Source organism: Saccopteryx leptura, chromosome 1 (assembly GCF_036850995.1).
Source record: "Saccopteryx leptura isolate mSacLep1 chromosome 1, mSacLep1_pri_phased_curated, whole genome shotgun sequence".
Taxonomy (NCBI): Eukaryota; Metazoa; Chordata; class Mammalia; order Chiroptera; family Emballonuridae; genus Saccopteryx; species Saccopteryx leptura.
Window position 1 is genome coordinate 107,758,988 of NC_089503.1, and position 16,633 is coordinate 107,775,620.

Below are 16,633 nucleotides of genomic sequence, written 5' to 3' on the forward strand. Positions count from 1 at the left end.
AAAGCTACATGAAATTGTCACCTCAGTTAAACTCATAATATAATTTGAAGGAATTCCATTTTCACATTCAGAAATAGTTTCTGAGGCTGTTAACTCAGCACTTGTGCTAGACTTGGAATATACAGTAATGAATGGAATGTCTGCCTTCATGAAGTTTACAGTCTTCCAGAAATAGATACTAGAGAAGCAAACAAACATATATATATATATATATATATTTGAGTTATGGGTTGCAAAATTCTAGGAAGGAAATAAGTAGGATGCCATAATGGGAAATAACAGAGGAAGCTTAGAATAATCAGAAACAGTCTCCTCATTTATTTTCAAGTTCTACAAAAGGACCCAAAATGTTATTCTACTGCAGTGGTTCTCAAACTTTTTGAAGTTGGGGAGCATTTAAAAACCTACAAATAATTATAGGTGTACTATATACAAATTTTTGAGAAATATGTTATAATAATTAAGTCAAATATTAAAGAAAAAAATATAAAGTCCAAGCATGCTTTTATGGTAATTAAATGAAATAAATACGACAAAATTAAATTTATTCTGACATTAAAAAACATTTTTGCTCAGTGGTAGAGCGTTGGCCTGGCGTGCAGGAGTCCCGGGTTCAATTCCCAGCCAGGGCACACAGGAGAAGCGCCCATCTGCTTCTCCACCCCTCCCCCTCTCCTTCTCTCTGTCTCTCTCTTCCCCTCCCACAGCCAAGGCTCCATTGGAGCAAAGTTGGCCCAGGCGCTGAGGATGGCTCTGTGGCCTCTGCCTCAGGCACTAGAATGGCTCTGGTTGCAACAGAGCAATGCCCCAGATGGGCAGAGCATCACCCCCTGGTGGGCATGCCAGGTGGATCCTGGTCGGGCACATGCAGGAGTCTGTCTGACTGCCTCCCCATTTTCAACTTCAGAAAAACACACACACAAAAAAAAACCAAAAACATTTTTATGTTACATTTTTTGAGTTATGCTTTTTAGAATTCATAAAAAAAAAGAGGGGTTAAAAATGAAAAAACAACAAAAAAGTTATCTTTTTATACATATAGATACATTCTTAGTAAGATTTAGTAAATTCGGCAGGTCCCGGTGTGAATGTGTTAAGTTTTTTCATTCTTGTGTTTATGAGAAACATGAGCCTGATGTGTCCTAGTGATTTCTTCAATGTTTGGCCATATATTTGAAAGGTAAACTCTCATTTCCTCGTCAATACATTGAAGAATTCCTCTCTTTTTACTCTTAATTGTGTTGGGTGCAAAAAACCCGCCACCATACAGATCATCTTAACTTTATACCAAACAAAGATAGAAGAAACTTGCCTCCAGTCTTTCCAGGGAACATGGGGGTTAGTGTAAACAATCCAGCACCACAGCTTAACAGCCGTTTGCAACCTAATCAGGCAAGTGAGGTGAGGGGTTGGGCAGACTGTCATCTTACAGCCAATTCCCCACACCTCTGTCCCCCAAAAATCTAAACTCCAAAAACTCTGTTGGTTCTTTGGTCCTCAACAGGCACATATTTCTCTGGAATACCATAGGGCGCACCTGGAAGTCTTCTAGGGTGCACACTTTGAGAACCACTGTTCTAGTGTAATATATTGAGTGGAGCTATATAAAATTGTTATTTGGCCATATTGAAGCTACAAAAATGACTATTTTATATGGTTCAACTTAATAAAAAGAAGCTGGACCTTCATAGCTACGCTAGTTTGAAATTTTACTACAATTTGGGCAAATTAATAAAATTTCAAATCAGCAAATTAGTAGATTCTCTAGATACGCACATGCAAGCAAACAAACAAGTTGTATAATGTTTTTTTCACTCTTGGCAAAAAGACTGAAGCCTGGCAAAAGCTGTAACAGAAAGGAAAAACTTGAGACAGGAAAAAATTTTCTTTCTCTACAGACGATGGGAAAGCTGAGGCCAAGAGACATTAAATAACTTACAGAAATTTATACAGTGATTACATGATGTAATAGCTGTTCCAAACCAGATTGGTTAGCTGCTTTATATTATGCTTTTCATTATTATTTAATGGACTGTACTTCCTCCTAGGCTTTGTTAATTATATATATTTCTTTGTCCTTATATTTTTATATTTTATTAAAGGACGGACTGCCCCAATTATGTGTAAGGCTGTGACGTTAGTCCTCAAGGACACATAGCCAGATGGCATTTCATGAGCTCCTTTGCAGTTAGGTTTGCCCATTAACCTGGGCACTAGCAATGGAATGTGGGCGGAGATGACATGCCATTTCCGGATGGGGCTCATCAAATCCTTCCACACCATTCTCACACTTTCTCTTTCCACCTATGCTAGTGAAAGAAACTGTATCAATTCAAGTCTCCCAGAAAAACAGAAACCACTTTGAGTACCTAAAACAGAAAACCTAATGCAGAATAGCTACTCCAGAGATGGAGAAGGAGAGAGGCAAACCAAGTCACCTGGGTACCTTTGGTGAGCTAGGTCTTAAAGAAGGTTGAAGCCACAAGATAGGAAGAAATTTAACCTTGAATGTTTATATGGATGGTAACTAGATCAGAACATCTATCTGAATTCTGTGGGTTAAGTAATGAATTTCAATTATATTAAGAAACAAGAGTTTTAGAGTTTTGTTGTTGTTATAACAGCTAATACCACTTACCCCACCTAATATATATAGACATTGTTATTTTTTAAGCTTTTTTTTTGGTGTTCCTTAGGCCTAGCCTGAGTTGGAAGGTGAATTTCTTTTCCATAGTTGCTGTAACAAATTACCACCAACTTGTGGCTTAAAACAACACAAATTTATTATCTCTCAATTCTCTAGATCTGGAATCCAACTTGGGCTTCACTAGGTTCAAATCAAGACACCAGCATAGCTGTGTTTCCTTCTGGAGGCACCAGGAGAGAATCTGTTTTCTTACCTTTCTTGGCCTCTAGAGACTGTCCACATTCCTTGGTTTATTGCCTCCTTCCTTTCCAAAGCCAGTAGAATCTTCTTACATCATGTCATTCTGACACTCAGTCTTCCATATATAAAGGGCCTTGTGATCACAGCGGGCCTAGATTACCTAAATTACCCAAGATAATCTCTTTATTTTAAAATCAGTTGATTAGTTACCTTAAATCCATCTGCAAACGTAATTTCTTCTTGCCAGGTAACCCAACATCTTCACCAGTTGCAGAGATTAGGAGACAGGTACATTGTGGGGGTTTGCATTATTCTCCCTATCACTGAAGGGTACTTCAAACACTGCTTACTAAGGTAGAATTTATCCTTAAATTTAAACTAAGGATGACCTTTTTTACACAGATCTTATATTCTGATATTTCTCAGAGTAAAAATTAGTATGCCTTTTTATATATATAAGATGCTTGCTATCCAATGTCTTGTAAAATAACTGAAAGTATATTTACCTAGCCTCATGGTCATTATTTAGTTTGTACGTTCTTTTGAGTTCCATATTTTCCCATGATAGATATAACCACATTTGAGACACATTTCAGAATAATCTCACCAACAGGAAAGACTACGAAAGAGTAATGCTGCAAACCTCTTTATGTCAGGTAAAGTTACTCAGAGGGTCTACCTGTGCATGTTTCCAGGATTCTCAATTTGAAAACACTCCTAGCTGTGTGTGTGTGTTCATACACATAACCATATATGCACATGCATTCATACATAAGAAACAGACTCACCCCTCCACCAAAAGAAAACAAATTGGGGGTGGGGGGAAGAAGGGACTTAAACTGAAGTTAAAATGAGAAAAGACACTGCAAAAATAACATTGTGGCTTCTGTGGGATCCCATATTTATCCTCTCAGATGCTTCCAGAGCAAACATAGTCCATTTATAAATGAAAGGAGGATTTTGCTGTTAACCTAGAAGCTCCACCTGAGATCTGGGGAGGAAAGGCCTGACCCTCACCCAGCCTCCCTCTTTTAGTTGCTTACCTCATTGCCTGGAGCAAACACCACACCCCCACCCGAAACTCAGCCTCTGTCTCTGGAAACGTAAGCATGGGCATCGATGCTCACCTCTGCAGTCCAGAAAAGGAAAGCATTTAGTACTGAAATCTACCCAAGAGAGCTGGTTTTAATATACTGTATTTCCCCGTGTATAAGACACACCTTTTTTCAAAAATTTTGGGGTCTAAAAACTGGGTGCATCATATACAGTGGTTGTAGTTTTTTTACCTTGCATTTCCCACTTTTTTGCGCTTGTTTTTGCACTCATTGAAGACAATCATTCGTCATCAGACACAGATGAGGATAAGCTAAGGCAGTGGTTCTCAAACATTTTGAAGTCAGGGTGATTTAAAATCCTACAAATATTTGTAGGTGCACTATATACAAATTTCTGAGAAATATGTTATAATAATTAAGTCAAATATTAAAGAAAAAATATAAAGTCCAAATGTGCCTTTATGGTAATTAAATAAAATAAATACTACAAAATTAAATTTATTCTGACATTAAAAAACATTTTTATGTTACATTTTTTGAGTTATGCTTTTTAGAATGTGTAAAAAAGAGAGGTTAAAAAGTAAAATAAAAAAACAAAAAAGTTATCTTTTTATACATATAGATACATTCTTAGTAAGATTTAGTAAATTCGGCAGGTCCCGGTGTGAATGTGTTAAGTTTTTTCATTCTTGTGTTTATGAGAAACATGAGCCTGATGTGTCCTAGTGATTTCTTCAATGTTTGGCCATATATTTGAAAGGTAAACTCTCATTTCCTCGTCAATACATTGAAGAATTCCTCTCTTTTTACTCTTAATTGTGTTGGGTGCAAAAAACCCGCCACCATACAGATCATCTTAACTTTATACCAAACAAAGATAGAAGAAACTTGCCTCCAGTCTTTCCGGGGAACATGGGAGGTAGTGTAAACAATCCAGCACCACAGCTTAACAGCCTTTTGCAACCTAATCAGTCAAGTGAGGTGGGGGGTTGGGCAGACTGTCAGCTTACAGCCAATTCCCCACACCTCTGTCCCCCAAAAATCTAAACTCCAAAAGCCCTGTTGGTTCTTTGGTCCTCAACAGGCACATATTTCTCTGGAATACCAGAGGGCACACCTGGAAATTTTCTAGGGCGCACACTTTGAGAACCACTGAGCTAATGAATGGGAGTTTTGACAGTGATGAGGAATTATATGAATTTTCGGATAAATAAAACTTGAATTCAATAACTTTATGTAATACTTTTTTTTTTCAAATTTCAGGCCCCCAAATTAAAGTGCATCTTATACATAGAAGTATCTTATACATGGAGAAATATATGGTAGTCATTTTTCCAATCTCAATAATTATATCTGAAACAACATTCAACTTGAGTCAAATATTATGTTTCCATGTGCTCTAGTCTTTGGATAGAGTACTGAGACTCTGCTTATGTTACTCAGAAGTGACCTGGATACCACAGGAAAGGTGAAAAGAGAAAGTGAGTCATTAGGAGGGAATTGTGTCTTCTCCCCTTACGCCCTCAACTACCAATCTCAAGAGAGGTCAAGAATATAGTGGAAAGATTAAGGGGTTAATAATTAGACAGAGGTGGGTGTGAACCCTGACTTCACCATACTTAGTGTCTGACCACAAAAAAAATTCTACAAACCTTCTAGTCCTGGTTTTTTTCATCTTTAAACTAGTAATAGGCATTTCTACCTTCAAAGATAGCTTTTGTGGTTAAATGAGAATAGGATTGTGAGAGATCTTAACCCAGTTCTTGGCCCATAGTAGGTATTTAAGAACACGAAGGTACCTTTTTATAACTCTTCTGACAGTGATACGCCTACCAGCCCTCAACTCTATTCCTCACTCTTCTCTTGATCTTCCTCTCTGTGCTGTGGAGGAGATGACCCCCTGCAGCCTCTTGCCCCTGGCTGCATAGGATCCCTGGGAAGCACTATGGAAATTAGGCAGCATGGCCCCTTCCCCAGCCCCTGACTTTGGTGGTTTCCCTGGAAGCAGCTACATTTCCTTTATGGTTCCACGTTCTAGTAGACAGGCCCACCATGATCCCAGCCCTGGTGCGGTGATCTCAGTCCTTTAGGCATGGTTCCTACCACCTCTTTCCAGACAAGAGATGGTAATGGCTAACTCCTAAGTCAGTTCCCCCAGAGCACATGCGGCTTGGTTCAGCTCTCCACTTCTCCACCACCTGTGTAACTACTTTCCCATGTCAGGCTCCCTGCTTTAGATACTCCAAGGGGTTCTTGCTTTTCTGAGGAGACCTCGACTGATAGAGCTCTTTATCTCTTTCCTGAGCAATGCAGTAGAAGGAGCAATATAAAAGTCAAGAAATAGGTTTCCTTGGATTTTATCCAAGGACTTTATCCCAGCAAACTCCTAGGACTTTCCATCTTTGTTTTGGGTTACCCATCACCTGCTCCTATTATGTGATAATTATGATTGTGACCTAATGATAGATAGAGAAGGCAAGTACCAAGAATCACCTGCTGCTAAGTGAATGGGCTGAAGGGTGCCATCAAGAAGAGCTGATTGGGTTAGCTGTTTGTCCTCCTAGAAATCAGAGAGCAAGGCTCACCAACAGATAACTAATAGATGACAGGCTAGAAGTGGTATGATGTGCAGAGAAGGTAGGCCAGATTGGGAGCGTTAAGCACATAATGAAAGACACATAAGGAGCTTTCCATTCACTTCACTCAAACGTCTGCTCTAATGACACCTCCCAGAGGCCTTCCTTGACCACCTAATCTGGACTAGTGTCATTACCATCACCCCTACTCTCTTTCCTAGTATTTCAAAGCCCTTATGAATACTGTATTTCACATTATGCTTTTATTCATTTATTATCTAGTAACCTGTGCTACTATTGAAACCTCAGGAAGTCAAGGGCTTTGTTCCACTCACCACTAAATAGCAAGAACCTAGCACGGTATATAACTCATAGTCGGCACTCAGGAAATGTGGGTTCAGTGAATGAATAAATGGGAAGACACTGGGTGCCTTGTGTCTGGATTTGCCTTCTTCTCCCCACTGCACACGCCTTACCTCAGCCAAGAGTATTCATTACTGACATCTACCTATAAACCCCATGTTAACCACCAGCAAGCGCTTTTTAGGCCTAAACAGAAAGCATGCAATGGCTTTTCAAGCAGTGGTTGTTAACACTTTTCAGAGCCTCTTGGTGCTGTTTACTTATCCCAGTGTTCCTCATTTTGCCTCCAGTTTTTATTGTTGTTTTTTTTTTTTCTTCCTCAATATCTCACAGACCTTTTAATCTATGCCTTGCCCATCTATGTGCCTGGATAGCTAGATAGGCTTGGGCTAAATGTTTAACATGGGCCACAAACTCATGTATATATTTTGGCTTCCTAACTGTTGACCCGCTATCAACACCTAACCTGGATCCCTGGTTCCTGGATTTCCCTTTTTACATAATCCATCCTTTCTTCTTCTTTCTTACATCTACCTTTGTCACAGTACAGTGTCTCAGGGCTAGTATGCTAAGTTGATGGAAAGAAAGAGAAGACCCAGAAGGAAAAATAGGAGATACTAAAAATAAAACACCCTCTGCTTTGTTTATCATTTCATTTAGGAATGGACTTTACCAAGAGCACTTTGAGATCTGATTTGTTTGAGCTGATGACTTAATATATAACCTTGAGGAAGGTCATTTGAGCTTGTAGTCTAGCTTGCCCTAGTGTAACTGTGCTATAAAGCAGAAGGCTCAATGCTAATGCTGAGCTGCACATTCCAAGAGGAGTCACTAATCCTGGGCTGATAAATAATAAGTAAAATTAGCCCTGCTAATCCCTAGTTGCTGTGGGCTTTGGTGACATATTCATGTTGTTGAACTAACACTTTTAAATCATTTTTTAACAGTATTTTGTACTTGGAAATAAGTTTGTTAGTCTTTCTATTTTACAAAGCTAATGTACCCCTTGGTGGGATGGAATAGGACTTGGCCTAGGAGTTAACAGTCTGGATTCTGGTTCCAATTCTGCCACTCATTCGCTATGTGACTTTGGGCATTTCACCTCTTTAGGCCTTAATATGCTCTTCTCTAAATGAGAAGTTTGGACTTGGATAATCTCTGATATTACTTTAAGCTTCAAAATCCTGTGCAACCTAGAAAATAAGTAAAAGCACTGATATATGTAGGGTTTATGCTAAAATGACACTCAAAACAGTCTCCTCATTGTGATGCGGTAAAAGGTACCCTGGAATCTCAGTGCTATTGCTCTTAACAATTCCCTTCTGCATTCTTAGCTTTCATTTGTTTACCTGTAAAATAATAGTTTGAGCAAGAATGTATCTAAGCTCCCTTTTTTTCCCCTAAGGTCTTGATACCAACGTTTCATAACTATACAAAGTCTATTTGCTTAGCATAACCAATGAACAGATTGTTCAGAATTTTTCTATCTAGTAAATTTTATGAGGAGAAAAACTTCATTATTCATTATATGGATGGATAGATAGATGATAGATATATAAGGAAATAGAGATTTTATAACAGAGGGACCAGAAAAAGGAGGCATAACCAACATGAAAACCATGTGATTACCAGTTTCAGATCAAAGCAAGAGTGCATCTTTGATGAAAGATGGTCCCCAACGAGTACAATCTTTGCCCTTGCTTTATTTTTCACAGTTTCCAAACTGCACACATGGCCCAGAATTTGATCTGCTAGAGCCAATATAGAGCCAATATATTTAAGATTGATTGTTTTCACACAAAACTGTCAATATTATTCTCACAAGAACCTCTCCATTTACAATGAGAAGAGTTCATTTCTTAACTTTATTTTTAATTATTAATTGAAGTTACATTAGGAATCACAGTGTTTAGAACCTATGGTTCAAGTTTCTATTATTTTCCAATAGGGCAAACAGAACTGACAGTAAAGGAAGGAAGGGAGGGAGGAAGGAAGGAAGGAAGGAAGGAAGGAAGGAAGGAAGGAAGGAAGGAAGGAAGGAAGGAAGGGAGGGAGAAGAAAGGGAGTGAGGGGGGAGAAAAGGAGGAAGGGAAAGAAAAAAAAGAAAAAGAAAAGGGGGTGAGGGAGTGTGTCCTATTTCTTAAGGAGAAAGCATGTGAATAACATTGCCTATCTTAAATAAAGATTGTCATGGTTAATTAAAAGGAAAGTATATGTGAAGCACTTTGCACAGGACCTGAAAATAGTATTTGACAAATATGATTTCCCTCCTTCCTTTCTTCCTCCTGCAAATGGATACCTAGACAATCCTCAAGATGATCCTAAATCCTGAAAGTTCTAAATCCTGCCCACACATAAGTCACTATGCCTCTACTCTTTTCCTAAGGCTTAATAATAAATATCATTATGCTTCACATGCTTGTAGGCTGTTCACTTTATTTCTACTTGTGTCTAAACAGATGACAGACACAAGACATGCAGAGTCAAGATTCAGCCTGCTTTAAGGAGCCTGTCTTACACAGGTCTATTTTTAAGTCGTGAGCTCTGAGAACACATTGTGTACGGAAATGAGTACTGCTTGTTCACTCTTCCTTGGCTTGGGACCTTTCAATCTCCTTCTAGGACAGTGAAGTTCCAGAGACACGGGTGATGATCCGCATCTTTAGTGGGGCATACCTATAAAACCTGCTATGAGGCCCCCCGAGTTTGGGGCACAAACTGGCAGATTTCACAGGCTTCTGACATCCCCTTTTCCCTCACCTATACCAAAGATGATTGACTTCCGTTTTCTCAGTCACTGATTTGTGCCCTACTCATTTCTTTACTGGTAACTAAAACTGTCCAAGAATATACTTTGTCTTCTTATAAGTATTGGTTTATGATAACAATGTACTATATATTTAGTTTGTTTACTTATAATCATCCTTTTTATCACAAAGGGTTGGAATGGCTTTTAACAAAATTTATTACAAATTTAAGGTACAGAATTAAGGTAGGGAAAAAAAGGGGGAGAATGCAAATGTGCCAGCTATCAGGAGAAAGGTGATTGCTATGACAATCTCATATTTCATTGTGAAGCCCAGCAGCCAGGGCCCTAAAATTCTCATCAGAGAGGAAGAAGTATAAAGTATACCAGTGTCTAGAAAAGAGATCAAACTATCTTCCACACGAAATTCTAAACAGAATGATACACAGGCTTTTACATAAGAGAGAGGGAGTTATTTATGGACCAAATCCTCATTATCCTTTCAGCAAATTAAGAAGTGGGTTTCAGATGGCTATAAAGAACAACTTGGAGAATGTGTGCTATCATGGAGGGTCCAGGCCAATTCTGAAACTTTCTGGGAATGCAACTAATCCGAGGGAAGGAGGTGGGGTGCTTAGGAAACTGAACAGATTCTGTCTCTCTCTTAGGTAATTTACCTTCAACTTCACTTCTCACAACTTAGTTACTGAAAAAAAAGATATAAGAGATCATACTTTCAGATTAAGGCCTGCAAGTCTACCCCAGGAGCTTAGAAAATCAGATAAGCAAGTGTAACTCACATACCAGCCTGAGCTGAAGACCATCCCACCTCTATACAGGGTTTGACTGCATATGGATAGGAGAGCATTAGACTGAGAATCTTCCAAATAATCTGACTTTACTTAGCCAAAATAGAATATGCTGAGATATAAAATCATTCCTTCAATGTGGGCTGCCCATCTAAGCCCTATGTGTCACTTCAGCAGGGGGCTCTCCTGACCTTGTGTACCAAAGGTGGCCTCTTAATATCTGTCCCCTCAGCTTATTACTCATTACACTTTCAAGAATGTTTTTAAATTTGTACTTACTTATTAATTTTAGTAATTGTTCAAAATATTTTTTTGTAGTTCTGTTTGGCATCACTTCCTGAACCAGTTAATGGCCTCTTTAAAAAGTCAACCTGAACACATCTTGCTAACTCTTTCACTTCTTTTATTTAGCTCCTTGCATTGAGAGACACTCAATAAATATTTGCTGATTTTAGTGAAAGGGAATTAGATCTTAGAGCTTGAAATGACCCTCAGAGGATGAAGATTCATTACCATTGAGTCTACTCATTAAGCCACAACTCAGAAAATATATTAACTATACTTATCAGCAGGTTTTAGAATTATAAATAGAAATTCAGATAACAATAAAGAACAAGACAAAAATCAAAGCTTTCAGTATGAATACATATTACTTTTAAATTAAGAAAATTTTTATGTCATTTCATTTTTAAATAGGATGTCTCAGGTAATTCCAAGAAGAATTTCTCAAATACGTTACATAATATTACCATTTTGGGACTATGTGTACAACTTTCAGTAGTGATTACTTTGAAAGGGACAACACACATTTAGATGAGTACATTCTGTAATGTTTATTTTAAAAAAAAAATAATCCACTACTTTATAATCATGCTTCTATTTTAGATATTTTCACGAATATAAGTCATGACATGGATCCTATGAGGGACCTGATTTTAAAAATAAGAGAAATAAACATTCGAGAACTAAGCAGATGACACTCAGGGTCAGGGCAGGTAGCCAGCTGCCTGGGGAGTAGTCTCTAAAGCTGCAGTCTCCCCTAGGACCGAGAGACAGAGCAGCCACAGTGGTTCATCTGGAAGTTCTGCCTGATGATAAGCAATAGGGGCATTTGCCTGGCCAGCTATTTAAGGACTGAGAAAGAGCTTTATCATTCCAGTTTTATGGGATAAAATCAAAGCCTGAAAGTCCCAACAATTTGCCTTGTTGGTAATGGAATGAAGGACGGCTGAGCTTTCAGACCAGAGCGTGAAGAGGGCACACACAGAGGACCCACACCAATACACATATATTTCTGTCAGCTGCATAACCAACTAAAACAGCCACACCCTCAACACAAACTGCCCTATAAACCGAGAGCTAATTAAACACAAACAGAGCTGTTATCACTCACCGCTGGATAGAGTGGTCTATGGTAAGAGTGTTCTGAGCGAGGGTGTCCGTGTCAATAATGAGGCTCTCTATGAAGAGCTTTCTTAGACTTGTTGATGGGAGAATGGGGAAGAGAAGAGGGGGAGGGCGCTGTGGCTGGTGGCCGAGAACGCAGGCCTCCCAGAGGCAGCGGTGACATATATTGAACAAGGCCATTTTACCAGCTCCTTCTGAGCCGGGGCCACTGGAAGGGAGCCATGTTCAGAGCAGATGTGACTGCTGCTTTCTCTGTGGCTGAATACGGGGCTGGGCTGGGAAGGAGGTGGGGACAGTGGGAAGCCAGAACTGGTTCCCCTCTCTCCGTGGAAAGGAGAAGCGTGCTGCCCGTTGTAAAAAGAAAACATTATAAAGTGCCTGTTTATGTGCCGAAGTAATTTCTAATTACTGGAGGCAGGGAACGTGGTCTGCTGCGGTGAAAGGAGGGCCCTGAGCCCCGGGACAGTGACCATTCTGTTCTCCTTTCCACCCTTACCCTCGTCCAGTCACTGGCTGAGAGTCACCTTACCTCCTCCCTCCTCAGAACTGAACGGCCAGCTCCACGTCTGGGTGAAACTTCCCACTCATTCAGCACTGAGCGTCTGGCATTCTCAAGCCCTTTGCATTTTTAGACTAATTAATAGCATCCCTTTGAGGCTGGAAATTATTATCATAAAGATGATGATGCTTTTGGTGGATGGTGATCGGAGGCATCACAAGAGATCTTCCTCCAGGGGCCAGACTCCCAGAGCGTGGATAAGGGCTCATCTTGGGCTATCACCACTCAAAGCCACACCCTCGCCAGCCACGCCAGGGAACTCACAGGGTGCTTTGAGGATAAATGAGTTATGTAGTTAGCTTTTGGGGCAGCTCAGATTAGGTGTTAAAGAAATACAAAGAATTTTTAATACAGATGGGGGCTTTATTTTCACAAAGCCTTCCTAAACCTCTAAGCTCAGTGGGTACCTTTCTGTTCTTTGTCATCAGGACAGACTGTTGGAACTAGATTGAATTATTGCCCCCTCACTTTAGTTGTTAACTTTTCTCCTTTATAAAATACTCCTTGAAAAACGAAGTTTAAATAATTGAAAAGTACATAACGTGTGATGAGGGAAACAGAACAATGTTTTCTCAGCACTAGTCCTAAACCCATCCCCAACTATCGCAATCAAACGTCCCAATGCTCAACACTCTCTGCTCTCTTGTTTGCCCTTCAAGCTATCATTATTAATAAATATTCAGGCCCTGGCCTGTTGGCTCAGCGGTAGAGCATCGGCCTGGCGTGCGGGGGACCCGGGTTCGATTTCCGGCCAGGACACATAGGAGAAGCGCCCATTTGCTTCTCCACCCCACCCCCTCCTTCCTCTCTGTCTCTCTCTTCCCCTCCGCAGCCAAGGCTCCATTGGAGCAAAGATGGCCCGGGCGCTGGGGATGGCTCCTTGGCCTCTGCCCCAGACGCTAGAGTTGCTCTGGTCGCGGCAGAGCGACGCCACGGAGGGGCAGAGCATCGCCCCCTGGTGGGCAGAGCGTTGCCCCTGGTGGGCGTGCCAGGTGGATCCCGGTCGGGCGCATGCGGGAGTCTGTCTGACTGTCTCTCCCCGTTTCCAGCTTCAGAAAAATACAAATAAATAAATAAATATTCAGAAGGCCAAATAGTCTGACTGCCAATTCCATTATATCCTACTGATATGATGCTAGCCAAGTTCTTGAACCTCTCTAAGCCTCAGTTTTCTCATCTGTAAAATGGAAATAGTTATACTGCCTACCTCACAGGGATATTTTAAAGATTAAATAAGATGCCGCTTTGTACAATTAAATAAATGTAAGCTATTATTTTTAGGAATATAAAAACTCCTTTATTTTACAAAATAGGATTATTTCAAGCATGAGTTTTAAGTGGCTTTTCTTCTCCCCAGCCTTATGCCATAGCCCACCAGGTTTCTCTCCTGCAAAGACGGGGTTATATTCAAAATATTACCAGCCAGTCCGGCCCAGACACAGAGCAGGCAAGAAGGAGACACCAAACATTCAGAGTGGATGCCAGGCAAAAACAGCAGGTGGCTGGCTACCAGCTGAATGTCACAATGTCTAGGCAGCAAACTATTCTCTTCTGCCTAAGCCATCCCTTAAGTTTCTTTAGAATGTTTCAAATTTTTAATAGTGCTTCAAAAAAGCACATTTTTTTCATTGGTTTCTTGCTTGTTTTTTGTCAAGGAACATGCTCTATATCAGTGTTTTTTAACCGCTGGCCCACCAGAAATTTCTATAGTTTTCATACAACATCAGGGTGGTTAACTCTTTCACAGACTGGGGCAAAGTTTCCAGTGGATTGGCAGTTGAAAACCACTGCTCTATATGATTTCTGCCTTTGAAATTATTTTCGGCCCATTACATAGTCAAAGTTTTTGAAAATGTTCCACATGGGCTTTGAAAGAATGCATATTCTGCAGTTGTTGGGTGCATTTTTTTATATGCCCACAAAGTCAAGCTCAATATTACAGCCTTTAATGGCCATTTTTTGGAGGAATCTTTTTTTGTTTTGTTTTGTTTTTGTTTTTGTATTTTTCCGAAGCTGGAAACAGGGAGGCAGTCAGACAGACTCCCGCATGAGCCCAACCAGGATCCACCCGGCATACCCACCAGGGGGCGATGCTCTGCCCATCTTGGGGCGTTGCTCTGCCGCAATCAGAGCCATTCTAGAGCCTGAGGCAGAGGCCACAGAGCCATCCTCAGTGCCCAGGCAAACTTTGCTCCAGTGGAGCCTTGGCTATGGGAGGGGAAGAGAGAGACAGAGAGGAAGGAGAGGGGGAGGGGTTGAGAAGCAGATGGGCGCTTCTCCTGTGTGCCCTGGCCGGGAATCAAACCCAGGACTCCTGAACGCCAGGCCGACGCTCTACCACTGAGCCAACCGGCCAGGGCTGGAGGAATCTTTTAAAGAGGACAGGGTCTACCCTTGAAGTGTGATGGTGCAGGGTCACAGCAATACCTTGAAGACTCTGGTTGTGAGGGGCCAGTAGTTGAGCAGCAGAAAGTGTGACAGTGGTCTGGGGAATCAGTGTTAGGAGTCAGGTGGCCATAGCAGTGAATGGGAAGGCATGGGCCAGTGCAGGCAGGCGCCTGGACAGAACATGCCCACCGCCACACCTACGTTTATTAGAGGGAACACAGCCTTGAGATCTCGATCCGCTATCTGTATATAGGGACTACCAGAGTTATCTGCATTGTAGAGAATAAGGCACTAAGGAGAACAGAGATGGAGCAAATACCTTATAAGCAGACCTCTGACACTAGTTAATAGAAGTAATAGGAGTGAAGCCCAGGTCTTTCAATGGCCAGTTTCCACCATCCTGGAAGTTGTACCTTGAGCATAAAACTTTCCACTAGGAAAACTGAGCAAAAGGCAAAAAGCAGTTTAATCTCATTTTATTGCTGTTGTAGTAAGATACGTATCTCTTTGTTTGACCAGCTTGATAACATCCTAGAACTCTTTTTTGAGCAATAAATTTAAATGTAGGCTTTGTTGTCAAAGCTTTGTTATTCTGTATCACTGTCTGATTCCATTTTTAAGAACTTCAAAAGCAGCCTGACCAGGAGGTGGCGCAGCGGATGCACCCTGACTGGGATGCGGAGGACCCAGGTTCGAGACCCCGAGGTTGCCAGCTTGAGAGTGGGGCTCATCTGGTTTGAGCAAAGCTCACCAGCTTGAGCCCAAGGTCGCTGGCTTGAGCAAGGGGTCACTTAGTCTGCTGTAGCTCCCTGGTCAAGACACATATGAGAAAGCAATCAATGAACAACTAAGGTGCTGCAACAAAAAACTGATGCTTCTTATCTCTCTCCCTTCCTGTCTGTTCCTATCTGCCCCTCTCTGCCTCTCTCTCTCTCTGTCATAAAAACAAAACAAAACAAAAAACTCCAAAGGCAGACAAAACTAAATGTGTGGTGATAGCAATCAGCAAGTGATCGAGAAGAGGGCCAGTGAATTCGTGGGAAAAGGTTATGACCATCATCGAAACTCATCACAGCAAATACCTTGGAACAGTGTGTTTCATTGTATATTAATTAAACCTCAAAAACATATAAAATAAACAAGACTAACCTAAACACCATGAAAATAAAAATTAAATTAAACAGTTATTCTTCAGAGGCATGAGCAAAGACTCAAGACACAGGAAGGTAAGCTTCTGTATTCTTCCTGTTGCAAGGGAAAATGTTTACCCACACTACTGTGTGTCACATTTGTCTCCTTTTTATCTCTACTGTCACTGGAGAACAATGCCATTGGCAAACACAGTATGATTAGCAGGCAAAACAATAATATTATTATTAGAAAAATTAGCAAGTTTTTTTTTCAGCACCTTTCCTAATCATAGGGTCACATTTTCTTTCCTTCTATTTTCTGACACTCTAATCTATCTGCTGCTGATTTTTTAAAAATAAAATCTAATTCTCATTCTAAGTGCTATATATTTCTGTTCTTCAGTGGTCTGGCTCAGCAGAATTAACTGTTAGTAAAGTAAGAGCAGACTTGGTTTTGTTTTATGTTTATTGTTGTTCTGTTTTTGAAAAGTTTTATGCTAACTACATTATTAGTCTTTTTTAAAATATATGTGTGCATTTTTCTGATCATATGAAAAATATACCCTTGATGTAAATTAATATAATACCAGCGTTAACTTCTGTTCACATTCAAATGTACTTCTGTATACTCAATTTTTTTCACCTCTTTAAACATAACATTATAGCATAAAAATTTTCTGACACTATTAGAACTACTTTCTAATGCAGGATAT